The sequence below is a fragment of the Callithrix jacchus genome, chromosome 4, assembly GCF_049354715.1.
Source record: "Callithrix jacchus isolate 240 chromosome 4, calJac240_pri, whole genome shotgun sequence".
In the NCBI taxonomy this organism is placed as follows: Eukaryota; Metazoa; Chordata; class Mammalia; order Primates; family Cebidae; genus Callithrix; species Callithrix jacchus.
Genome location: NC_133505.1, coordinates 136,986,409 through 137,013,508, shown reverse-complemented (window position 1 = coordinate 137,013,508; position 27,100 = coordinate 136,986,409). Strand labels below are relative to the sequence as shown.

General features: G+C 38.7%; 1 protein-coding gene across 4 annotated transcripts in view; it reads right to left on the bottom strand.

Moving 5' to 3' along the window:
- The window catches only part of TMEM200A (transmembrane protein 200A), an 88,457-nt gene that overhangs the window by 47,090 nt on the left and 14,267 nt on the right, over nt 1-27,100 (bottom strand). The window contains exon 3 of one of the 4 annotated variants that reach the window (XM_078370084.1): nt 23,970-24,181. The exons of 2 other annotated variants lie outside the window; for them this stretch is intronic. The gene's annotated coding sequence lies outside the window, so the exon portion shown is untranslated. Of the gene's footprint in view, nt 1-15,174; nt 15,332-23,969; nt 24,182-27,100 lie in introns of those variants that run through there. One more of the 4 variants, XM_078370083.1, reaches the window with a different exon arrangement.

The following is a 27,100-nucleotide window of genomic DNA, read 5'->3' as shown; positions in this document are numbered from 1 at the left end:
CATATCATCATTTTATGTCTTTTTTGCATAATGCTCCATTTGTTTATTATATGAATGGCAAATTGTAAATTTTTCCCATAAAAGCAATTCATAAATTCCTTCTTTTCAGTTTTGTAGTCATAGTAATAAAACCAAAAGACTTAAGGTTTTTCTTTAAAGAAAGGCATCTATGAAGATACAAAATTTTAAACTCCTGTAAGGCAAAGCCACCATAGTCAAGTTTAGAGCACAAACAGCAAACAGAAAAAAACTGCATGACAGGCAAAGATACACTGTCCTTACCATATAAAGAGTTCTTAGAAATCAATGATTTAAGAAAAGTAGAAAAATAGGACATAAACAGGCAATTTACAAAAGAGAAAAACTGAAAAAAAGCTCATAAACACACACAGACAAACATTAATAAAAAAAATACTAAGAAAATCAGTGAGATATCACTGTTTTTACCTATCAAATTTACACATTTAAAACAACTGAAAAGACCTACTGATGGCAAAGTATGGAAAAAGTGTGAAGTGGAAGTACATTGGGTACAAACTTTCAGGAAAACACCTTGAAATACTTTTTTTTAGATGGAGTCTTGCTGTGTTGCCCAGGCTGAAGTGCAGTGGGCATGATCTCAGCTCACTGCAACCTCCACCTCCCAGGTCCAAGCAATTCTCCTGCCTCGGCCTTCCAAGTAGCTGGGACTACAGGCACTTGCCACCACACCCAGTTAATTTTTGTATTTTTGTAGAGATGGGGTTTCATCATATTGGCCAGGCTGGTCTCAAACTCCTGACCTTGTGATCCGCCTGCCTCGGCCTTCCAAAGAGTTGGATTACAGGCATGAGCCACCGTGCTCAGCCTTCTAGGCATTTAATATACAAAATTATTTGACAAGTACACAAAAATATGTGTATATGGATACCTGGTTGCAGCACTGTTTAATACAGTTAAAAAGAAAAAGAAACAGAGAGAGAGAGAGATGAAGGAGGAAGGGAGGGAGGGAAAAGGAGGAGGGAGGAAGGTAAAAAAGGAATGAAGGAGGGAGGGAGGGAAGGAAGGAAGGAAGGAAGGAAGGAAGGAAGGAAGGAAGGAAGGAAAGAAAGAAGGAAGGAAAGAGGAGGGAGGGAGGGAAAAAAAGGAATGAAGGAGGGAGGGAGGGAAGGAAGGAGAGAAGGAAGGAAGGAAAGAAAAGGGAGGGAGGGAGGGAAGGAAGAAAAGGAGAAAGAGAAAAAGAAAGATAAAGGAAAAGGCAAAGGAAGGGAGGAAGGGGAAGAAGGGGAGGAAGGGACAGAAGGAACAGAAGGGACAGAAGAGATGGAAGGGATGGAAGGGAAGAAAGGAAGGGAAGGAAGGGAGGGAGGGGAAAAGGAAGGAAGGGAGGAAAGGGAGGGAGGGAGGGAGGGAAGGAAGGAAGAAAGGAAGGAAGGAAGGAGGGAAGGAGGGAGGGAAGGAAGGAGGGAGGGAGGGAGGGGAGAAAAAAGAAAAGAAAAGAAAGAGATTACCAAGGGAGGGTATACATTTTCATATATTTGACCCCAGGATCCTTTCTGCTTATCATATATTTACATGAATATACTCAAAAAATATCCCAAGGAATCTTGGCTGTCACAGGCAGGCAGGCAACAAGGAAGGAAGGAAGGAAGGAAGAAAGGAAGGAAGGAAGGGAGGGAGGGAGGGAGGGAGGGAGGGAGGGAAAGGAAGGAAGGAAGGAAAAGAAAGAGAAAGAAGAAGGAAGGGAGGGAGGGAAGAAGGATGGAAAGGAGGGAGGGAAGGAGGGAGGGAAGAAGGAAGGAAGAAAGGGAGGGAGGGAAGGAAGGGATTTATAATAGAGATTAGTCAAATAATTTATGGTTCAGCTGAACAATGGAATACTAAAAGGCTAATAAAAATAATACTTTACTGATGTAAAAAGATGCCTACCATACAAGAAGTAAAAATGCAAGATATTAAACAACATGACACCTGGATACAGTGAGGTGGCACTCTGAGGTAGGATGGACTTCCTTGCCAGAAATACACAGGATTGCTGAATAAACAATAAAAACAAACAAGGTTATTGCACAGGTGAGCTCTGATGAAGAAAAGAGACATCCCCACTCCCCATTTATTTCCAGAAATGAAGAGGTACTCGAAGCCAGAATGAAAAATTTCAGCTGATGGCAAGGTATCTCAGGGAAATTTCAGACCTAGATGTGAGGTCCATCACTCAATGACTACATTTTGCTTATTTATTTATTTGTCTGCTTCTGTAACCGCTGTGTGGGGTCAGGTGGTGTGATGAGAAGGCCACACAGGCAGGGCGTTGGACTTAGAACCCTAGAATAGAGTCTGTGCCCTGGACAGTCAATTATGCTGAAAAGAGACAAGAAAACTTCAGTCACTGGCTCAGTGAAATGACAAGGAAGCTTATCTTTGACTGAAGCTCCAAGTATGTGGCTAGGCAGAACCAAATTAAACTCTCAATGAAGTACAAAAATCTTACGTCACAAAATTATAGTTAAAAAAACTAATCTTGGACTAAAGAAACTCCTCAAAACCCAGCAGAAATAAACATAAGTCTATTGAAACAACTATAATTCAGGGCTTACATATGAAAATAGTCCCAGTTAAAGATAAGCTCACAATTTTTTTAAAAAGTATAGGAGCTAAACTGTCATTATGACAGAGTCAGGAGATTCCCCAAACAGTAGGACTCATAACCCCAAGGACTGGAGATAATTAAAAAAAAATAGGAAGGTGACCATAGAGAAAGCTGTGGATGCAGTGAACAGGGAAGACTTTCACAGTGCTGGTGGGAAATGTAAACTGGTACAGCCACTATGGAAAACAGTGTGGAGATTCCTTCATGAACTAAAAGTAGCACTACCATTTGATCCAGCAATCCCACTACTGGGTATCTACCCAGAGGAAAAAAAAGTCATTATTCAAAAAAGTGACTTGCACATGCATGTTTATAGCAGCACAATTGGCAATTGCAAAATCGCAGAACCAACCCAAATGCCCATCAGTCAATGAGTGGATAAAGAAACTCTGGTATATGTATGATGGAATACTACATAGCCATAAAAAAGGAAGGCATTAACAGCATTTGCAATGACCTGGATGAGACTGGAGAATATCATTTTAAGTGATGTAACTCAGGAATGGAAAACCAAACATTGTCAGTTCTCGCTGATATGTGGGAGCTAAGCTATGAGGACACGAAAGTATAAGATTGATACAATGGTCTTTAGGGACCGAGGGGGAAGACTTGGAGGGGGGTGAGGGATAGAAGACTACAAATATGGAGCAATGTATACTGCTTGGATGGTACGTGCAGCAAAATTTCACAAATCACCAAATCACCACTAAAGAACTTACTCACGTAACCAAATTCCTACCAGTATCTACCCCAATACCTACCTGTATGCACCCCAATAACTTATGGAAATGTTTTTAACTTGAATATAAATAGGGAAAAAATAAAATAAAAAAAGAACTAGAAAACATTAGTAGAAATGATATACTATAAAAAAAGAAATGGTGTTTTTAAACAGAATTTGTTGAATGAAAAATATAAATGAAAAGCTCAGTGGCTGGACTGAGCTACAGATTAGTCACTGCTAGGGATAAAAGTGGTACACAAAGATGCTTCTGAGGAAAATGCCATGAATAAAGAATTAGAAAACATAGTAGCTAGAATCAAAAGATCCAAATTGGTCTATTAAGAGTTCCTGAAGGAAACAACAGCAAGGATGGGAAAGAGGCAGTTCGAAGACATAGTGGTTGAAACTTCCATTGCTGATGGAAAACATGACTTCACAGGTCGAAGAAATATATTAAGTTCTGAATAATTGTTTTTAAATGTAGACTTACTTACAGTGAAGTAAAACATTACACAAAAAAGAGAAAATCTTGAAAACAATTTAAAAAGTTTACACACAAAGGAACAATAATGTGAGTCTAGACTTTCTTTTTTTCTTTCTTTTTTTTTTTTTTTTGAGATGATGTTTCACTCTTGTTACCCAGGCTGGAGTGCAATGGCGTGATCTCGGCTCACCGCAACCTCCGCCTCCTGGATTCAGGCAATTCTCCTGCCTCAGCCTCCTGAGTAGCTGGGATTACAGGCATGCACCACAATGCCTGGCTAATTTTTTGTATTTTTAGTAGAGACGGGGTTTCAGAATGTTGACCAGGATGGTCTCAATCCCTTGACCTCATGATCTACCCGCCTCAGTCTCTCAAAGTCCTGGGATTACAGGCATGAGCCACCGCGCCCGGCCCGAGTCTAGATTTTCTATAAGAAATTGTAGAGTCAGAAGTTAAATGGAATGGGAACTTGAAGGTGTTGAAAAGAAACCAGCTAAACTACCATTGAAGTCAGAGAAAAACATAAATATTTTTTCAGACAAACTAAGATTGTGTTTACACTCATGGATCTTAATGAAATAACTACTAAAGGATATAATTTAGTAGAAGGAAATTGAACCACCAAAAAAAATGAGATATGAGAGGCAATTGGGAATGAAGAAAATGGTAAACTAATCACTAAATAGCAATCTGAACTTACTATAAAATTATTATAATATCATTAGATGGTGACAGTTCTCAAAAGAAGACATCCATGAGGTCAACAAATAGATACATGAAAAAAACGCTCATCAACACTAATCATTAGAGAAATGCAAATCAAAACCACAATGAGATATCATCTCATACCAGTCAGAATGGCCATTACCAAAAAGTCATAAAACAATAGATGTTGGTGAGGTTGTGGAGAAAAGGGAACACTTATACACTACTGGTGGGAATGTAAATTAGTTCAGCAACTGTGGAAAGCAGTTTGGAGATTCCTCAAAGAACTTAGCACAGAACTACCATTTGACCCAGCAATCCCACTACTGAGTGTATACCCAAAGAAAAAGAAATCATTGTATCAAAAAAGCACATGTACAGTTGTGTTTATTACAGCACTACTCATAATAGCAAAGACACAGAATCAACCTAGATGCCCACCAATGGTAGACTGGATAAAGAAAATGTGACCACATATACACCAGAGAAAACTACATGGTCATACAAAAAATAAATAATGTCCTTTGCAATAGCAGGGATGCAGCTGAAAGGGATTACCCTGAGAGAACTATGTGGGAATTGGAAACCAACCACATGTTCTCACTTCTAAGCAGGGCTAAACATTGAATACACATGGACACAAATATGGGAACAGCAGGCACTGGGTACTACTTGAGGGAAGAGGGTGGGAGGGAAACATAGGTTGAAAAACTGCCTGTCAGGTACTGTGTCACTACCTGGGTGATAGGATCATTTGTACACCAAACCTCAGAGACATGGAAATTACCCATGTAACAAACCTACAAATGTACCCCCCGAACCTAAAATAAAAGTTGAGAGAGAAAAGAAACATCTATAAAGAAAAATAATTCATGTAAAAAAATCTAGGAATACCCACTAAAATAAAAATTTTACTGTATTTTATACAATTATAGTTTATATTGTTTTATATAATTAGCATATAAAAATTATTGAAAAGGATATGATTATTATTAAAATGTATACCTTCCAAAGCAACAGAACGAAAAAAAAGAAAACCTATGGAAAGGTAACCAAAGCAATAAATAAACATATAAAAAGCCTGGTGAAAAGAGAAACAAAATAGCATAGTGGAAATAAATCCAAATGCTTTGGTAATCATAATAAAACCACACTTATTAAATTTACCAGATAAAAGCCAGACATTTTCAGATTAGATTAAAAATAACACACCCAAATTTAAAACATAAATGACACAAAGTAAAAGAATAGAAAAAGACAAATACTAAGCCAAAGAGAGCTTGTATAGCAATATTAACATACCAAATAGACTCCAAAGAAGGGGAAAACATTATTAAGGATGAAAAGAATTATTACAAAAGAAATAATTTGCCATTAAAATATAGTAATTTTAAATCTATGTTTATCCAACAACATGAGTTCAAAATATAAAAAGCAAAAACGGACTAAGTTACAAAAAAACTGATCCTTGGTAATGGGGATATAAATTGGTATAATCAGTTTAAATTCCATATTTGCAATTATTAGTTAAGTTTAAAGCTGCTCTTAATCTATGATTTTACTTGAAAATGTAAATCCTAGGAAATCTTACATGCATGTACAAGGAGACATGATGTCCTCTGCAATATTGTTTGTAATACAGAAAAACTGGAAATAAATTATTATTAGTTGCCCATCAATAAGGGACAGATGATATAACCATGTAATCTAACACTACACAGCAGTTTAAATAATTAGCTAGAGCTACAAGTTTTAATCTGGTTAAATTCAAAAAATATATTTAATGACAAAATGTGCAAAGAGCATGTGAACTAGGAAATCATTTATATGAATTTAAAAATACATAAGACGATGCTGTAAATAAGTGTAAATACAAACATAGAAAGTAGAAGTATGAAGCAGAAGTGAAGGCTGCACAGGTCCTGCTGCCTGCCAGGAGGGGGAAACATGCAATGTGGGGGGAAGAAGCCTCCAATAGTACCTTCCGTGCCCTCATTTTCTCACTTAAAAAGTATTTACACGTAGTTTTTAATGACAAAATGTTAAATTTCACCTGGACTGTGGGTACATAGGTGTCTTCTATCCTCTATGTTTTGGATATCTGAAATATTTTACCATTAAATATAAAACCTTAGCATATTAAAAAGTATGGGTGATTCCAGTTTTTAAAAATATACTAAGTATAAATGTATGTGCATACATATACATTGTGTGTGTGTGTGTGTGTGTGTATATATATATATATATATATATATATATATATATATATATATATATAAAACGTATATGGTTTTGATACTTTTTGTTTGTTTTTGAGACGGAGTTTTGCTCTTGTTATCCAGGCTGGAATGCAATGGCGTGATCTCGGCTCACGGCAACCTCCGCCTCCTGGGTTCAGGCAATTCTCCTGCCTCAGCCTCCTGAGTAGCTGGGATCACAGGCACGCGCCACCATGCCCAGCTAATTTTTTGTATTTTTAGTAGAGATGGGGTTTCACCATGTTGACCAGGATGGTCTCAATCTCTTGACCTCGTGATCAACCTGCCTCGGCCTCCCAAAGTGCTGGGATTACAGGCGTGAGCCACCGTCCACAGCCCGGTTTTGATACTTTTTAAAGGCTATGCTCAAAATATGGATTACTTCCAATTTTTATTTACTTTTTTTCCAAATTATCTGATTTTTTAAAAAAGAAAAGTATTATCTTCCTAAAACCAAGCTAACAACAAAAGAAGAAATTCCCTCCTTTCCTTCTAAGATATTTTACTCTCTACAACCTTTATCTCACCAATTGAAAATATTCTTAGTTTAAAAAGAAAACAGACTGATCAGAGTCCAAAATAAGTTCTCAGTCATGTTTCGAGGCACCAATAAAAATACAAACAAACAAAAATACATACCTGAAAAACTAGTACGAAAGGTTTTTCTGAAGTTTTTAAAAATCTCTATCATCACTAGCATTTTCAGAGCACCCATTACATGCAAGCAACTGCGGGCCCATGTTCATAAGCATTAGAAATACTCACATAATAGGTAAAAAGTCTGGGAGTAGAGAAATTTGTAAAAGCTTTAGTTGTTATTTTTAGGCAAAAAGAAAAAGAATTAAACCGTATCAGCTTTGCATACAGTTTACAATTAAAGCATGTCTAAGACCTTTCTTTGAAAATGATTCCAACATCAAGTATCCCTTTTCATATTTACTCCAGAGAGAAAGCTGGAGCTGTCTAAATGTTAAGTTTTAGCCACTAAAGGCACTATGACAAGCTGGATACCCAAGCCCTCTTTAGAACTGCCATCACAAAATGATTGTCTTAAGTGACCACAGTACTACTACCTCAGTATTTTAAAGTGCTGTTAAGCGTAACACTTGCTTTAAATTCAATGACTTTGATCCAGCTTGACTTACCTTCTTGGATGTGTAACGCAGTCCCATCAAGAAAGTGTGGAGGATGAGCCTGTTCTATCACCATTAACAACAAAACCTTCTCCATCTGACCAGTCATCCAAAAGCAATTGTTATAAACAGAAAGTTAGTTCTTCAACTGTTTATTTTTTAATCGCTTCCTAATATCGTTTATTGAAAGCTTTTTAAAAAAATTACTTGACTACTTAAGATTCTCAACCATAACCCAAAACATTTTCAGGGCTACATTCCCTCAAATTCGCTGTTTAGAATAATTATTCCCTCTGAAGAGACTGTTTTTGAGATCTGTTCATTCTGAGTATGCCTTCACAAATCTGCTATTCACGTTTGAGAAAGTTTAATAGAACAGACTGTCCAGGGAAGGTGATTGGAGCTGCTTTTCCACAGCCTCCAAAATGACAGATTGATTTTGACACCAGCTCTTCAACTAAGGGTTCCATCCTACTTGGGAAGGGAAAAACTACTCAAATGACCACTTTCCTAGGCAACTCAATCTAGCTAGAGGAATCATAAGCAATCCAACCAGTATGGCTAGACAGCTTCTCCGAATTTTTTGTGTGCATGTTTCTGACGGAAAGGGGGAGTGGAATTTTTCCCAACCTACATGCAGGAAGGAGCTGTGAAGACAGGTACTGAGTGGATCAAATACATATTTCCCGAGTGTCTACTACTTTCAAAACATTACAGTGCAGTGAAAATAACACAGGACAAAGAGAGATGACCCAAATCCTGGTGGAGGCTCTAGCATGGGTCAGCTGGATGGACTTGAGCAAGCCATGTAACGGTTCCTGGCCCCAATTTCCAGGAGAAAGAGGCAACAGATCACACAAACTTTCACATCCTTACCCTCATACAAGTTTAGGATTCTGTGATTCACTGTTCACTAAGGAGCCTTAAGACTTTTGCAAGAAGGCAAGTAAACCATGCCCACTATCCTCTGTTTACCCTGTACCATACCTTCTATACCAGACAGACAGCTTCAAACATCTCATGCATGCCTACTGAAAACTCCAGAATGTAAATGCAGTCTTCAGTGCTTTGCATGTACCTTTTGACATCTTAACACATGCATAAGGGATGCCAAAAAAATAAATTAGCAAGGGTGCTGTCAGCCAGACATGAAGAGAAGAGGATAATCTGGCCAAAAAATGTCCTCCCACATATAGAGAAACTGGTAATTGGAAGTAAGAGGAATCCCCCACCTCCCCAGAGCAGACTGTGCAGAGGCGGGCACCCCTGCCAATATTCAAGCCTTTGCCAAAAGCAGAAGCAGCGTGGGGAGAAAAGAAAGCTCTGCCACCCCTGCCACTCTGAGTATTTACGGGGATGCATTCCAGCTCCCAACAGAAACCTGCTGGCAGAGGTAAGTATTCCCTTCTGTGGGTGCCAAAGGGAATTTCAATATGACAGTTGTGAAACAGCAAAGATCACATCAAGCCTTGATAAAGGTTCATTTTTTTTGCATAGCAGTTCAGCATTTCTCTTTAAGCAGTCTCAGCTTTAGAGACTCTAGGCTGGGTTCAGGAGAAGGATGTTGGCTCCCTCAATATAGAACAATCAAGATCCAAATATTCTGAGATTGGTACAAGGTTTTGAGAAACGGACAAATACTGACTTCGAACCCTAACAACGAAATCCCAAGTACAGTTTATTGAATCACTAAATGCAACTAGGGATGTGATTCATTGCTATTTCACCTCAACAGCAAAGCAGCGTAACATAATGGGAACAGAAACTCATTCATTATTCCAATCAAAGAGGCATAGGTGATATTCAATCTATAGGATCAAGACAGGAAGAAAAGTCCTTACTCAAAAGGTGGGATATGAGATTCCAATAAATAAACCATGGTTAGAGATGTTTCAAATGTAATTTTAAAGAGGATGTATTTAGACAATGCAGCAACTATTTCCTGGGCCAAAGAGAACAACGTGGTTTCTTTGAAGAAATCATGCATTAAATGGTTAGTGATGTTACTAAATGGTGTTTTGGTTATCTCCACAGTGCTGAGAAAACTGTACACCATTTCCCTGTTTTACATGACAGGCCTGGAAAATAATCTTGAAAAATGACTCTTGAGACTATTGTTCCTAGCAGCAAACTAATCTAAAAATTATGCTTACATAGAAAATGACAAAATGCTATCACCATTGGCAGCTGAAGCAATGTGATCTCAACCCATTCAGACCCCTTGAACGTGATCTTTGCTTAGGCTACCATGTGAAGCTGTGTTGACACTGGAGGTCTTAAGACTGATGAGACACAGCTGCCCATTGCACCCTCACCTCTGATATTTGAACTGGTCATTTCTGGCCCACAGGCAATGACATGACACCATTTGTCGAAAAATTACTTCATTTCTATTGCCATAACACTAGGTATATATTTTTTAAATAGCACTCTATTGTTAGAATTTTTTTTTCTTCTGTATTTCTCCCTTACAAGATCAAATTCCTTAAAATTAGGGACAACTAAAGAAGCTGGCATGACTTAATACATAGGCCCTTGGTCTTCCCTTCCCTACTTCCTATTGCAGATTAACTTACTCAGCTCGGATCTCTGACTAGATCCTAGCTTTTAGCTTTACTTTGGGTATCTACTGATCTCCTCGTTCTATCTAACAGAGCTGCCTGCATGGTTTATTCATTCATCATTTGGCTGGTTAATTTCACCAATGAATTCTTATACAATTTTGTTCCTGTGATTTTGTATGTCTATACTGCCTGATTCAATCTTATGGAATCCTAGCTGTATTCAACTACGAATAGTTATTAAACACCTACTACATGTCAAGAAATGTGCTACTCACTGTAGAAACCAAAACAAATGAGGAACCACAATGAATAAGATGTCGCAAACTCAAAATTTACAGGTGAGGAGTCAAGAAACACAGTTATGAATGGTAAGTGCTAGAAAGTACATGTGCACAAAGTGTTATTGGGGTAAGAAGACAGGCACAAAGTGTAGCAATGATCTCAGGGCAGGGTGGTTAGGTGTTACTTCTAAGATGAAGAAATGCTTGAGCTGTATCTTAAAAATAAGTACATGTTAGCTCAACAAAGAAAAGAGAAGAAAACGGAGAGGGAACAGCCAGCACAAAGGCATAGAAGCATGTTGGGATTTGAGCTACTAGGCAATGGGAGACACTAAAAAATATATCTCTTTCCAGACATCAAGAAACCGGACAGATAGGCTGACAGTGAAACTGGAGGTGGAAAGGCTTGTTAAGAGGCTACTACTGTAATGATTTGGTCAAGTAAGGATCAAGGTCTGCACTGAAACCACTGCACTGGAAATGAAATGGATAAGGATGAACTGTGCCTACTTCACTGAATGGGAGGCAGGATAAAGAAAATGTAGAAGCCTAGGCAGGGCGCAGTGGCTCATGCCTGTAATCCCAGCACTTTGGGAAACTGAGGCAGGTGGATCACCTGGGGTCAGGAGTTCGAGATCAACCTGGGCAACATGGTAGAACCTCATCTCTACTAAAAATACAAAAATTAGCTGGGTATAGTGGCATGTGCCTGTAATCCCAACTACTCAGGAGGCTAAGGCAGGAGAATTGCTTGAACCTGGGAGCCAGAGGTTGCAGTGAGCCTCTCACCATTGCACTCCAGCCTGGCAACAGAGCAAGTATCTGTCTCAAAAAAGAAATAAAAAAGAGAAGAAAGAAAAGAAAATGTAGAAACTTGAGTGGGAACAGAGAAATGGTGAGGGCAAAAGTAAGAAATGCCTCTCAAGTATTTTGTTAAAGCTTGTTTTGAGATAACAACTACCTTTATTAAGCAGGCTATTCATTGTTTTCTAAGTGATTTATATGCATTATCTCATTAAGTAATTTATATGCATCACCTAATTTGATCTTCACAATAACACTGGAAGATCAGTATCAATGTGACAGATGAGGAAAATGAGACAAAGAGAGGGTAGGTAATCCGTACAAGGTCACTGGGTTATGAAATAGCAAAGCAAGATTCTCACTCCAGAGCCTCTACACCATTCCCTGGGACACAGAATCTTGAAGTAGGTTTAAAAGAAGTGACAGCTGGATGTAGTGCCTCACGCCTGTAATCCCAGCAGTTTGGGAGGCCAAGGCAAGCAGATCACAAGGTCAAGGGATCGAGACCATCCTGGTCAACAAGGTGAAACCCCGTCTCTACTAAAAATACAAAAAATTAGCTGGGCATGGTGGCGCATGCCTGTAATCCCAGCTACTCGGGAGGCTGAGGCAGGAGAATTGCCTGAACCCAGGAGGCAGAGGTTGCGGTGAGCCGAGATCATGCCATTGCACTCCAGCCTGGGTAACAAGAGCCAAACTCCGTCTCAAAAAAAAAAAAATCCAAAAATTAGCCGGGCGTGGTGGCAGGTGCCTATAATCCCAGCTACTCAGGAGGCTGAGACAGGAGAATCACTTGATCCTGGGAGGCAGGGGTTGCAGAGAGCTGAAATTGTGCCACTGCACTCCAACCTGGGAAAGAGAGCAAGATTCCATCTCAAAAAAAAAAAAAAAAAGAAAAGAAGAAGTGAAATAAGATGGTGAGTTTAGTTTTATGCATACTGCGTTTCTGTTTCTGGAGCTTGCAAAATGTAAGAGGAGACCTCTAGTAATACTCGGAGCTAACAGGTAGGTTCTAAGCTAGAGATAATATGTTTGGGGATCTTCAGGTTATAGGTGGTTGCTGGAGCCTGGGTATGGGAATTACTACAGAGTTTAAGAGAGACGGGGAGAGAGAAAGATGTCTTTAATTTCTGCCTGGACCTTGAAGCCTAACATTTCAGGTATCCAATCCCTGATTACCCTTTTCTTTGAGTGAACACATTGTCTAATTATATCAATGATGGGGCATGAGCAAGAGAAAGATCTGAGAAGGTGGTGGCATTAATGGTTTGAGGAAAGAAATCTGAGGTTATAGTGAGTCCTTGCCCTTTCAGTCCAGAAGAAAATAAAAATCCACTGCATATAATGAACCAACACAGGTATTATAACTGATGACTTCTTTAAGTCTTTCTTAAACCTTTTTCTCTTTCCATATTTATTGCACTTCTACATGTGTGTGAGCTGTGGCACCAGAGAAAGACACCGCACTACCCTCCAGGGGCTGGCAGTCTGGTGAGAAGGGGCACAGGTAAACTGATACTTACATCACAAAGCAGCGACTGCTGTATGCTTGTAATGGTCCTAATTCCAAGGTAATTTTGTCCCCCAGAGGACACTACGCAATGTCCGGAGACATTTTTTTTGGCTACACCTTGGGGTAGAGCACTACGAGCACCTAGCAGATAGAGGTTACAGATGGCACTAAACACCCTACAATGCATACAAATTATTCAGTCCAAATTGTCAACAGTGTAGAGGTTGAGAAACCGTACTGTGATGAAGGTGAGCTGATCAAGAGCAGAGCAGTCAACAAAAAGTCAAAGGCACCTGGGAGGTTCAAAGCAGCCTCACCAACATGGAAGCTGACTTCAAAAGGCGCAATTTGCTAGGCTAATGTGTCAGTGCCTGATTTTTTTTTTTTTTTTCTATACAGTATTTGCTTTTCATGGTCTCACTCCATTATCAGTATTTGTTAAGAAATACTATTCTATGTAACACATTGCCCTCTATGCTATGGAAGAGAAACACTCATAAAAAAACAGGATTTGTACCCTTAAGTGTATAAGGAATATTAAGGCTTGCCAAGCTTTCTAACATACTTTATCATTTACACCTCAGCAGTCCTATCCAGTTGGCAGTACTAGTTTTACTCTGTGAAGTCAGAAAAAGCTCCCTGAGATTAAATGACATACCGCAGCCCGTACAGGGCTGCTCTGATACACAATGTGTGTTACATTCAGATGATATGGCAAAAAGCCGTGGTCATTTCACCAAAACACAGCACATTTGAATTTGCTCTACAGCTATAGTTACAGAACTTCAGAATGCTCCTTGGTTAAAACTGTAATAGATGACACAGAGGTATGAGATCTTATTCCTCTAGCATTCAAACCACTGAGATTAATTAAGCAAAACTGTATGACTCATAATCGTCTCTATCAGATTCTGAGATTTAATAAATGAATAAAAGGTTAAATTACATTCAAAAATGATTTGAGGGTTGTTGGGCATTTCATTTCTTATGCTTTTTTTGAAAACTGATAAGCATTTACAGCAATTCATGGTTAAACAGAACATCTAAGAAACTAAAACACGGCCAGGCGCGGTGGCTCAAGCCTATAATCCCAGCACTTTGGGGGGCCGAGGTGGGTGGATCACGAGGTCAAGAGATCGAGACCATCCTGGTCAACATGGTGAAACCCCGTCTCTACTAAAAATACAAAAAATTATCTGGGCATGGTGGCGCATGCCTGTAATCCCAGCTACTCAGGAGGCTGAGGCAGGAGAATTGCCTGAACCCAGGAGGCGGAGGTTGTGGTGAGCCAAGATCGCGCCATTGCACTCCAGCCTGGGTAACAACAGCGAAACTCCGTCTCAAAGGAAAAAAAAAAAAAAAAAGAAACCAAAACACATTTCTGGCCATTCTTGACAAGTGTCTAATAAACTTTTAAGCAAAATAACTTTTATTAGTAACTCTTAGGTATCAATATGAGCAAATTTTACATGGCTAATTGTTCTTAAGTAAAACATTTTAACATAGAACTGGATAGAGATCCTAGAATTTTAACAATGGAAGCCCATGTAATAAACCCAGGGAATCTTGAACTGAGTCCCTTAATTGGCACAACTGGCCTGGAAGTTTTACTGAGTAATTTTGAAATATCTGAGAAAATCTGAAGTTCTGTGTCTCTCTGAACCCACTGCTGGTGTTAAAATCCCGCCTGTGATAGTATGTATCTAAAATTAATGATTTCTCTAAATTCTACCAATCTGTATTATTGCTTTCCTCCTATTCAAAATATTTTGGTAGAGGGTCCTAGGATACATTTAACTTTATCACTTTCAAGCCTATAACCTCTTTTCTCTCTGATTGTTCCTTACATAGGATATAGAGCTGTGAGTTGAGGGAAGAAGCAACAGTAAAAGAGAAAGAGCTTAGGTGACAGACACCTTCCCTAGTAGGCAACCAAGGGCAAGTCCCTTCACCTTTCCAGAAAATTCTTAGGTGGAGTATCATTACCTCACACAGTAGAGTGAGAATCAAATGAGAAGGCATGCAAAAAATATTTAGCAAAGTACACAGAGTTCACATTAATAAATGTTAGCCATTTACCTTCGCAGAAAGATGAAATCCAAAATCTAAAGTAACTTTTATCTCACATAGCCCTTCATACTAAAAGGATGTTCCACAGAGTTTCCATGTGTACAATAGACTTGGCTGGTGAACTGCAGTTCCTGGTCCCGGGTCATGACCAGTTTCTTCTCTTTACCTAATGGTACAAGCAGAGTAAAGTTTCTACACTCCTCAGCATCTAGAGTCCCAGCATGCGCCCTCACTGCCCATTTCAAAATCTGCACTTGACTTTCTGGTCAGTGCACTACAGAGGAGAGTGCCGAGGGGTGGAAATCAGGAGAGCCCACAACTGCCTCTGCTTCCACTCATATCTTGTTGCATGACTGGGTACCAGTACTAAATCTTTATTTGCTCATCTGTAAAACCACGGGACTATATTACAAGATCTTCTAGTCTATCCAAATCTAACAATCAATAGTTCTAATCTAAAACTATTTTACAGTGCTACTCTGTTGAAAGACAGACTTACCTAAAGATAATGGAGCTAAAACATAGTGCTACTTTCATGTTTATTTTATATTTTCTATAAAATTCATTTTATCTTATACTTATTCAAGAAATCATTGTTAAAACATAATTTAGGTTTTGTAAATAATTTTGCTTAAATATAATAATTGATGTTAAAATTACTGCCACTTACTGATGTGCCAAATGTCATCAGTTAGGTGATTTTATAAACACACATACCTGCAGTGTTGATACAATTCCCACAAACGGATGCTTTCTATAAGGATATTCTAATGTTTTATTTTTTCATTCTTGGCAATTTCAGTATTTACAACTGAGTAATGCACTGGATTACTGTCAAAGTTACTGTCAAAGTCAACTGTGTATTTACAAATATAAAATGAATAGCCATCATGTCTGGTGACAAGGTTGAGAAATATGATTATCTACTTATGCCACTCAGCAAAAGAACCAATCATCTTAAAAGACATAGAAAAAAAGGACATATGAATTTAATTATGAAATACTATGCATGAATGAAAACATGCACAAGCAAGAATCCACTTTTAACCTCTACAGAAACAGAACTTATCTAAACAATGAATTGTCACACCCTGAGGCTATGCCTCATGTTTCTTACTGAGGACAGATATAACACCTCTCTTGATAATTCAGTCTGGAGAGTTATCAAATTGGGAAACATCTGCATAGCTAATATCCTAATGTTGTAGTTTAAGTATATTTCCTTTTTAACTGGTTATTCCTCAAGAAAGTAGATATCTGAGTCCTACATCATCTTAAAGCCATAAATACAAGCCGTCTCTTCTCAGGAATAATCCTAGTTCCTTTCACATTTTCCAACTTCTTAATCAAGCCTTATTGCTTGCCTAGAACTTCAACTCCTTCACTTCCTTCTTTTTTTATTAATTACTGAAAGCGACACAGTAATCTCCAAGGGATCTCCACTAGTGCATAGTATAATAAATGTATTAAGTTTTAAACTGTTATTCTCCCCTTTACTGAGCGGCTCTTGCCATGCTACCTTCAACTCCCATATAACTCATCATGAAAACTTCTACCTGTGAAAGGAAAATTATTCTGAGAATCAGAAACTAACTGTAAATCAATGCTCTAAGACTTAGGAATACCTACGCTTACTCTTTTGTATTCTTTCCTGCCTTCAAAAACGCAAACAGGATTTTAAAAGCTTTTTAAGAGAAAAAGACACCAGAAGTTAGATAGGGCAATAAACCACTCTAGTATGAAAGTTTAAACCTAAATATTCTCAAGTCTAGTAGCCAAGGAGCCTCATGCATAACTGTTTCTGGGAAACATAATTAAGGGTATGGAAACTAAGTTACAGTTACAATTTTGATCTAGAATTCCCTTTACACATTTGAAGTCTGTTGGCTTAACCAATGGCAATCAAGACTTAAGAAGCCGTGTGGCCAAGTCCACATGATTGCATTCAAACAGAAAATAAAAGGGTTGTGTATCCTTTTAAGAACTCTGACCAGGCCAGGTGCAGTGGCTAGCACATATAATCCCAGCACTTTGGGAGTCGGAGGCAGGTGGATCGCCTGAGGTCAGAAGTTCAAGACCAGCCTGGCCAACATAGTAAAACTCTGTCTCAACTAAAAATACAAAAATTAGCCAGGTATTATGGTGGGTGCCTGTAATCCCAGCTACTCAGGAGGGAGAGGTGAGAGAATCACTGGAATCCAGGAGGCGGAGGTTGCAATGAGCCGAGATCATGCCATTGCATTCCAGCCTGGGTGACAAAGCTGGAGTCTCTGTCTCAACAAACAAACAAACAACAACAACAAAAAAAAAAACCTCTATCCAAATAAAAATATCCATTCTGCTACAAAGGAATTACAGAAGATTTTACAACAGCCTTTAATGATGTTATATCATTTTTACTATAAACACAGGTAAAAAGCATTCTTTCCTTTTAGGCATCTCAGTGTCTTGCACTACTACCTTCATATAAGAAACATATTGTCACAAAATTATAGAATTAGAATCTTAAAGGTCAAGTCCTTTTAGCATTGATCATTAATGGCCATCTTCTGCCCACTCACTTCAATAGCATTCGAGGATTATTGATGAATGAACTGTGTGACTGCCTCCACCACAACTGGAAGGTTTCAGGTTTAGAAATAGGTTCTCCATGAAAAAGTGCCTGGGAGTACCACAGGAGTGCCTTATAAAACACATGGCTTCCAAATGATGCTGGCAAAGAAAAAGGAATGCGCCTTTCAGCACAGTTTTAAAGTAACAGTATGTTAACACAAGGCAAATTTGTTTTAATTGAAAATGCTCCAAGTTCCTATCTGAGAAGGACATTCTTACTAGTTCTTGAGATGACATTCTTCTTAGTTCTTGGGGGGGGTTTTGGTTTGTTTGTTGGAATTTTTTGGTGAAAACAAAATCTCAATGCTAATCTAAAGCGCTATGATTTCCTTTCTGCACTAGACATTGACGTTTAAAAGGAGCAAGGATTTAATTTTGTATCCATGTGGAGGGAAAAAACAAACAGACATCTGAGATGAAGAGGTTAGCGCTTTCCTAGATTCTCTCTACTGGTCTAAAAAGATCATCAATTTCAATTCCCATACGCTAGTCTTTGGCTGATAATAACAGTTTCCTTTAGTGACTCTCAGAGTAGCTTATAAACAGTACATCTTTAGAGCAATCAGTTTGCTCTGACAAGCAGAATTCTAGTCCACAGCAGCTTCCAGCCCTGTTCTAAGCGAACTCAGTGGCTACCCCTTTTAGCAAACAAGACTTTGAAACACTCAAGTGCCGCACACAGAAACCACTCCCATGTACCTCTAACCGTTCCTCTGAGCTTCAGTGAACGAGATTGGTCCCTGTTCAAGCTCCTGGATTTACTGTATTAGAGATCATTTATCTTCGAGGTATGAGGCTGGGATTACTTCAGAGAATAAAAACCAAAAAGCCATCTCAATAAATTATTTTTTCCCAAAACTAAATGTTAGTTGTTTTATAAGCCAAGTTACACACCTAGATATATACACACAAGTGAAATAAAGAAAAATTCTACATAATTCAAGAGTCCCCTTACAAATATACAAAACAATTTTCTTCATATATCAACATTATTTCAGAAACATGGGATTTTCTTCAACTGAAGGATTATTTTCTCAACTGTTCATTTTTCATTTGAAGGCACCTTTTACCAAAAGGGCAAAAGGTGATCCCCAAAAATTCATCTGAAAATTATTTCTACGGTTTGTGTAAAATAATGTGAGATAACATAACATCATGAAATGGCTAATGCTCAGACTCTTAGAGGAAGTTTCCAAAAAGAAAAACAGCATGAAAGATTACAGTTAACAAGGTTATAAACCTCCTTTTATTCCAAGCAGAACAAATGTAATTTTGAAATTACAGAGGAGCAAAGAAAATTATTTTTTTCTGTAGACAATAAGCTTCTAATTAAGGACCTTTCTCTTGGGGATTTGTGTGGAGAGAAAAGAATTAGAGGAATGAGGAGCAGTCTTGCTAAAACAGCCTATGCTATAAAATGACCTATACACTTATTTTTACAGTGAGTGTTTTACCAGAGCAGAGACCTATCTCTATCTCAATTTAAAAGTGCTTATTTCAAGGAACTTAGAAATGTCCAAATAAGACATCTGGTTTATTTAACCAAGTTAACGAAAGAAGTGCCTGACAAAGTTCCACCAATAAACTCTGTTTAGAATTTAAATAAACTCAGTCAGATCACTGGAAGAATAAATCCATTACAAAAATTATCATAAAAAGTCACCATCTAGGTGGTGATTGGTCTCCCAGGTCCCTGACATCGTTCCCTGCTGTTGATGGAGAGCCCTGGCTCTCTTCAGTCCTTTCCAGTGGCTCTATGTGCTAAGAAATTAAGAACTTTTATTATGTGAGCTCCATAACTGACAATGTTGCAGATGCACACGCATGAAGCATAATGTCAACAAGGCAAAGCCTCTTTCTAGATATAGACTACTTTTTTCTGACTACTCTTCCATATTTGCATCCAAAAGAATATGTCAGAAATGACTGAATGGTCACGTGTTTCTCTCTGCCACTGGATGAGATGCTATGATAGAGATAAATCAATTTGCAAAAAGATAACAAATAAATATACTTCAAATGTAAATTTTTGTATACTAGAAGACAAGCAAAAATAATCCCAAACTGTCTAACATTCTCAAACTTTTAAAGAAAAAGGAAAACTATTCTGCTAGAAAATTTTAGAGGAGAGATATCTACCCATTGACCAGTGTGATTTGATCATCACTTCAAAGGTTAAGCTTGATAGAAAATAAAAATATCGAATGATTACATATCGAAAACATGGTATTCCTTTCTGAATCAAGGAAATTGCAAAGGAAAGTTTGAAGTTTCACAACAATTAACATTTCCTTTTTTATTAATTAAAAACAATTTTTTGGTCAGGTAACATGGATCACGTCTATAATCTCAGCACTTTGGGAGGCCAAGGTAGGAGGATCACTTGAGTTCAGGAGTTCAAGACCAGCCTTGGCAACATAGCAAGACCCCCCCCACATCTCTATAAAACATTAAAAAAATTCCCCAGGTGTGATGGCATACACCTGTAGTCTCAGCTACTCGGGAGGCTGAGACAGGAGGATTACTTGAACCCAGAAATTTAAGGACACAGTGAGCTATGATCACGTCACTGATTTCCAACCTAGGAGACAGAGTAAAATCCTTAATAAATAAATGAAACAAAAATAAAAAATACAGGTAACAGAACATTATGCAGCCTTTAGAAAGGCATGCTTACAAAAATTTCATGTTTACAAAAAAACATAATAAATGCATACAATAAACTACAAAAAAGCATTCACAAACAGTAAGCTTATTCCTTATAAAAGGTTAAAAACAGCTTACAATGTTGAGAAAGTACTTAACAAGTGATTTCTTCTTTTCTCTTTATTCTTTTTTTTTTCTTTTGAGACAGAGTCTCACTTTGTTACTCAGGCTGGCATGCAGTGGCAGTGTCTCAGCTTACTGCAACCTCTACTTCCCAGGTTAAGGCAATTCTCGTCCCTCAGCCACCCAAGCAGTTGGGGCCACAGGTATGCGCCACCATGCGTGGCTAATTTTTTGGATTTTTAGTAAAGCTGGGGTTTCACCTTGTTGGCCAGGCTGTTTTGGAACTTCTGATCTCAAGGGATCTGCCTGTCTCGGCCTCCCAAAGTGCTAGGATTATAGGCATGAACCACCGCACCCGGCCTCTTCTGTTCTCACATAATTTGAATAAATCATTCCTACAAACTTCTTTGGGTCTCATGGCCTTCAAAATTTTAATACTTGTCAAATATTCAAAAAATATTAAAAAGGAAAATATAATCTTTTGTACTCATAATGAAGACAATATTTACCACGTCTTGGTATTCATTTTTATATCGATGCCAACCAAATGTGATTTGTTAAAACACTAAAAATTAAAAGGAAACTAAAAATACTTACTGGTTTTTTTAAATCACAACAGCTCATAATTTACTGATCAGTATTTTCAGAGACCCAAAAAACCATGTCTGGATACACAGCTGAGTGAAGATGGCTATGGGAACCAGATTATTTTCCATCACAGGCATTCAAGTGTTCCCATTTCAATTTTATTAAGATAGCATCATGCATGTTTCAAAACATCAAAGTGAATAAGGTCAAGAATGGGAGCGGATTATCCCCTGCCATGAATACTCCCCATCTGGCTGTTGTGGAATGCCAGCATGCTAGAACTTGCTGCTCACCTCACAGTGTCTCATTCTCTCCAGGATAACATTGCTGACTTCCTAGCAATCAGGAATAGAAAAACACTAAGCCTAGGGTGGCTTTTTCTAAGCTCATTAATGCCCTTGGTTTGATATGACATGTTCCTCACTTGAATGACACCATCCTGCCCGATGCCACAGACAACTAATGAATCCCATGGAGCTGCCATCCTAATTAAATTGAATGTGACAAATTTAATAATGCCTGAACAAATAGATGGGGGCCATAAAGAGGAGTTGCAGACACAGTGTGACATCATGCGTGGCCTCAAGGAACTCACACAGTTTCCTGAATGAGATGGTTTGCTTCCTGGTCTAGAGTCACTAGGGAGCCCAAGCAGGTGCCTCGAGGAACCTGGCCACAGACTTCACACATAGCACAAATGTTCCTGCTTCGTGCTACTGCCTCGCCTCTATCCCAAGAAGCTGGAGGGAGAAGTTCTTGAAGGCCAGAGGAAAGGGGATACTTTCAGTGGGGCTGCAGTCATTCCCCTGATTCAATCCACTAGTCTCCAAAAATCAAGCGCTCAATTCTCCATCAACAGAACTGAAATGGGCTCTAATTTTTGGTAACATTGCCAGTGGTAAAATCACTAAATGGAAAAAAAAATCATTCATGTTTCACTCTCCACTCAACTCTTTTTGTAGTCCTAAGGACATGAGGTCCACTTCTACCACTTATAGCCCTGGGTTTAGGCTAAAGACAGAAGATAGACCAGTTACTCTAATTTCATACAAGCTTAGCTGCTGGCATGAGCAAAGCTGAAGGTGCTAGAAGGTGGAACCAACTCTCCTGAGACAGGTCAGAGAAGACTCCATGGAAGAGATGAACTAACGGAAGGTGGGTCTGGAAGAGCAAAAAATGCTTCCCCAGCAAAGACTTCCCATCTAGGCAGAGCTAACATTAAAATGATGCTGTCCTTCCATAAACTTTTAATTTGTGTATCTCAACAGAATAAAAGAAAGTAGAGCCTCCCATTGTCCAGGTACAATATCATCCTGTCTGTGTGGCATAGCACAAGGCAGCTTTGGGACCGCCCTCCACGTTCTGCCGTTGTCACAGAAACATGGTGGACATTCTCTGATCATTGTACTGGGAGAAGAATTATTAGAGTGTCTGGCACTGTAACCCGAGGCTGATACTTGTTCTTCACTCAACTTCTGCAACTGATGTACGTGTCCAAAGGGAAGTCAACTTCCACAAATATAAATATCTTCCCTGATCAGGAAAACAGCTCCACTCCCCTCATGGGCCATCTTCAGAGGTGGTTCACCCAAAGGCTCAGATTTAAAAAAACAAAATTATATTTTCTTGGTTAGGGGCTGACAAGAGGATGGATCATCAAATACAGCCAGCAATATCCAGCACTGCTTCTTATGACACATTGCTGATAAAGGTCATCCATAACCAACAGATACTTATGCCAGGACAGATAGGACCACTGATAAGTTCCCCTTCTAAGCATTCGGATAAGAAGAGAAAGGTGCCACAGGATTGACTGGATGCTTCTTATTAAACAGGAGACTCTGAATGGCACCGTGCTAACACCCAGACAACCAATGTCTAGGGGAGTTTTCACTTTATACTTCTAAATCATAACTTAAGAGAGTACTGCAGGTATATTAAACATTATTAGGTGCTTTGATAACTTCATTTTAAAAATTACTTCTGAAACTTAAGTTTTATATTTTTAGAGACAGGGCCTTGCTCTGTTGCCTTGGCTGGAATGCAGTGGCATGATCACAGCTTACTGCAGCCTTGAATTCCTGGACCTAAGCATTCCTCCCGCCTTGGCCTCCCAAAGTGCTGGGATTACAGGTATGAGCCATCACATCCAGCCTTAATTTTTTAATAGTATAAAAACTGTAAAAAATGAAAAGGCTACATTGGTAGATTAGAGAAATGTAAAATAAATGTAGTCACCCCCTAATTTGACAATGCGCACACAAGGATGATTTTTAATTTTTTCATATTCATGTCATGTACTACCAGTGACTCTCTGGTGTGTATTTCACTATAGGAAAATAAGAATAAGGATGTTATGTTCCCTCAGGGTCCACCATCACATACAGAATGGGCCAAGATAAGCTCCCAAATGGAAAGGCTAAAAGCAACCTCCAATAAAAGTTGTATTTTCTTGTCAATTTTAATGAGCTAAAATGCATTCATAATAAAAGCCAGGATAGCCTTCAGAGTCTTCTGCTAGCTATTCCAGTACCTCTCTTTTAAATTTTATACTTTCCTTATAGTGTCCTGACAAATAGCTTAAAATTCTATCTGTGGCTTAAAAACATCTATAACAAAAAATAATACATCACATGGTAGTAAGCCTGCAGATGCTTTAAAAAAGTATAAAGGCCTACTCAACTGGAAGGAAGCAATGGAGTTGACAGTAAGAATAGATTAGTCTTACTAATAAAAGATGTCAATCACTAGCAGCTCGGGATTGTAGCTCCCAGTGAAAGCTCAGAGAATGAGAGGACACCACACTTTCAGACGAATTTTTGTTGCTTACGGACCAGGAGACTCCCAGCAGAGGAGCCCCACGGGTTGCCAGCACGACTCTTGTGACCAGCGTGGTGGTTTGCCAACGCCTTGCCGTGGCAGTTCTTGGTGCAGAGTAAACGGGACTGCGTCCCCTTTTGGCCGACGTTTGGAGCTCCGGGAAAGCAGAGTTGCCTATTCAGCTGATTGAAGGAAGGACTCAAGAAGGAAGCCAGACTGGAGATTCCTGGGCAGAAAAGCACCATCAATCTTTTTTTTTTTTTTTTTTTTTTTGAGATGGAGTTTCGCTCTTGTTACCCAGGCTGGAGTGCAAGGGCGCGATCCTGGCTCACTGCAACCTCCGCCCCCTGGGTTCAGGCAATTCTCCTGCCTCAGCCTCCTGAGTAGCTGGGATTACAGGCACACACCACCAGGCCCAGCTAATTTTTTGTAATTTTTAGTAGAGACAGGGTTTCACCATGTTGACCAGGATGGTCTCAATCTGCCAACCTTGTGATCTACCCACCTCGGCCTCCCAAAGTGCTGGGACTACAGGCTGGAGCCACCTCGCCTGGCCAGCACCATCAATCTTAATGCTGCTGTTTTAGCCGGGCAGTGGGTTGCTCAGATTCCAGCACTGGGAATCAACAAATTAAATGTCCACTCAGAAACCTAATTAGCAAGTCAGTAATTACAAAGACAGATGGATAAATTTATAACGAAGGGAAGAAACCAGCCTAAAAGGCTGAGAATACCCAAAATCAGAATGCCTCTCCCTCTACAGGGGATCACAGTTCCTCATTAGCAGTGGAACAAGGCCTGATGGAGAAGGACTGTGTTCCATTAACAGAAATAGGCTTCAGAAGGTGGATGATAAGAAACTTCTGGGAGTTAAAAGAACTTGTTCTAACCCAATGCAAAGAAACTAAGAACTTTGAAAAAAGGTTTGACAAAATGCTAACGAGAATAGACAATATAGAGAGGAATATAAGTGAATTAACAGAGTTGAAAAACACAACACGAGAACTTCGCAAAGTATGCACAAATTTTAACAGCCGAATTGACCAAGCAAAAGAAAGGATATAAGAGGTTGAAGACCAAATTAATGAAATAAAATGAGAAGACAAGATTAGAGAAAAGAGGATAAAAAGGAATGAGCAAAGCCTCCAAGAAATATGGGACTACATGAAAAGACCTAATGTACGTTTGATAGGTGTACGTGAATGCAATGAAGAGAATGAATCCAAGCTGGAAAATACTCTTCAAAATATTATTCAGGAAAACTTTCTCAACCTAGCAAGGCAGGGCAATATTCAACTCCAGGTAATACAGAGAACACCACAAAGATATTCCTCAAGAAGAACAACTCCAAGGCACATAATCGTTAGATTCATCAGGGTTGAAATGAAGGAGAAAATACTAAGGGCAGCCAGAGAGAAAGGTCAGGTTACCCACAAAGGGAAGCCTATCAGACTCACAGCAGATCTCTCAGTAGAAACCCTACAAGCCAGAAGAGAGTGGAGGCCAATATTCAACATCCTTAAAGAAAAGAACTTTCAACCCAGAATTTCATATCCAGCCAAACTAAGCTTCACAACTGAAGGAAAAATAAAATCTTTTGTGAACAAGCAAGTACTCAGAGATTTCATCACCACCAGGCCTGCTTTACAAGAGCTTCTGAAAGAAGCATTAAACAACCAGTATTAGCCTTTCCAAAAATATACCAAAAAGCAAAGAACATCAACCTAATGAAGAATTTACATCAACTAATGGGCAAAACAACCAGCTAACATCAAATGGCAGTAATAAACACATATATTATTAATCCTAAATTTAAATTGACTAAATCCCCCAATCAAAAGACACAGCCAAAACCCATCAGTATGCTGCATCTAGACCCATTTCACATGCAAGGATACACAAAGACTCAAAACAAAGGGGTGGAGCAAGATTTACCAACCAAATGGAGAGTAAAAATAAATAAATAAATAAATAAAAGGCAGGAGTTGCAATTCTCACCTCTGATAAAATAGATTTTAAAGCAACAAAGATCAAAAGAGGCAAAGAAGGTCATTACATAATGGTAAAAGGATCAATGCAACAAGAAGAGCTAACGATCCTAAATATATACGCACCCAATACAGGAACACCCAGATACATAAGACTTTTATAAAGATACTAAGACTCCCACACAATAATAGTGAGAGACTTCAACATCAATATTAGATAGATCAACAAGACAGAAAATTAACAAGCATATCCAGGACTTGAACTCAGATCCAGAACAAGTAAACTTAATAAACATTTATAGAGCTCTCCACTTTAAATACACAAAATATACACTCTTATCAGTACCACATCACACCTACTCATAGGTTTAAATGAAACATTGGATGGCTACTAATTTGTTATTTTCTTCCCTCATTTTTTCCTGTCTCCATTAGTAAGCACAATTATTGGCATAAAAGAGGTTTTCAATACCCATTTTTAGCATTCTAGCTAGGGGAATAAAGCAACACTCCATTCTCTCACCCTCTTCCTCTTCCTCTTTCTTCCTCTCTTTTTATTCTTTCTCTCTTTTTCTTTTTTTAAAAAAAAATAAAATGATGGACTAACAAAAAAAAAAAGAATAGATTTGTCATCAGCATGATCATGAAATCGACCTTCTATCATTACTTTATTGTGAAGGTATGACTATGTCTATTCTGTTCTAACAGTATCAACAACTATGACATGGAATTCAAAAAAGATTTTCAGTAATTTTTAATCCCATTTCACTCAAAAAATTTAAGGTTATACTGCCTAAGAGTTGCACTTACAGAGTAAATTGAAGAAACTAAACCCAAATATTCAAAAAGGGCTTCAGTAAGGACCAGGTGCAAACAAAGCTTTATTGCTAACATCATGGAGTTTTCATTAGTGGCAGCACATCCCAGCTTTTCTCCTACTACTAGGGCTGCTGCTGCTTGGTGTGCTCTCTAACCACCCTGAAATATAGAAATCCCCAAAGCTTGTTCCTAAGCCTCCTCCTTTTCTCAATCTCTATTCTCTCCACTTTATTTATCAGCTACATACTAATGACTCTTAAATTTATGTCTCCATTCTGTATTTCTCATCTGAGCACCAGCCCCATCTGTCTGTCTGAGCTCCTGCCTCATCTCCTCTG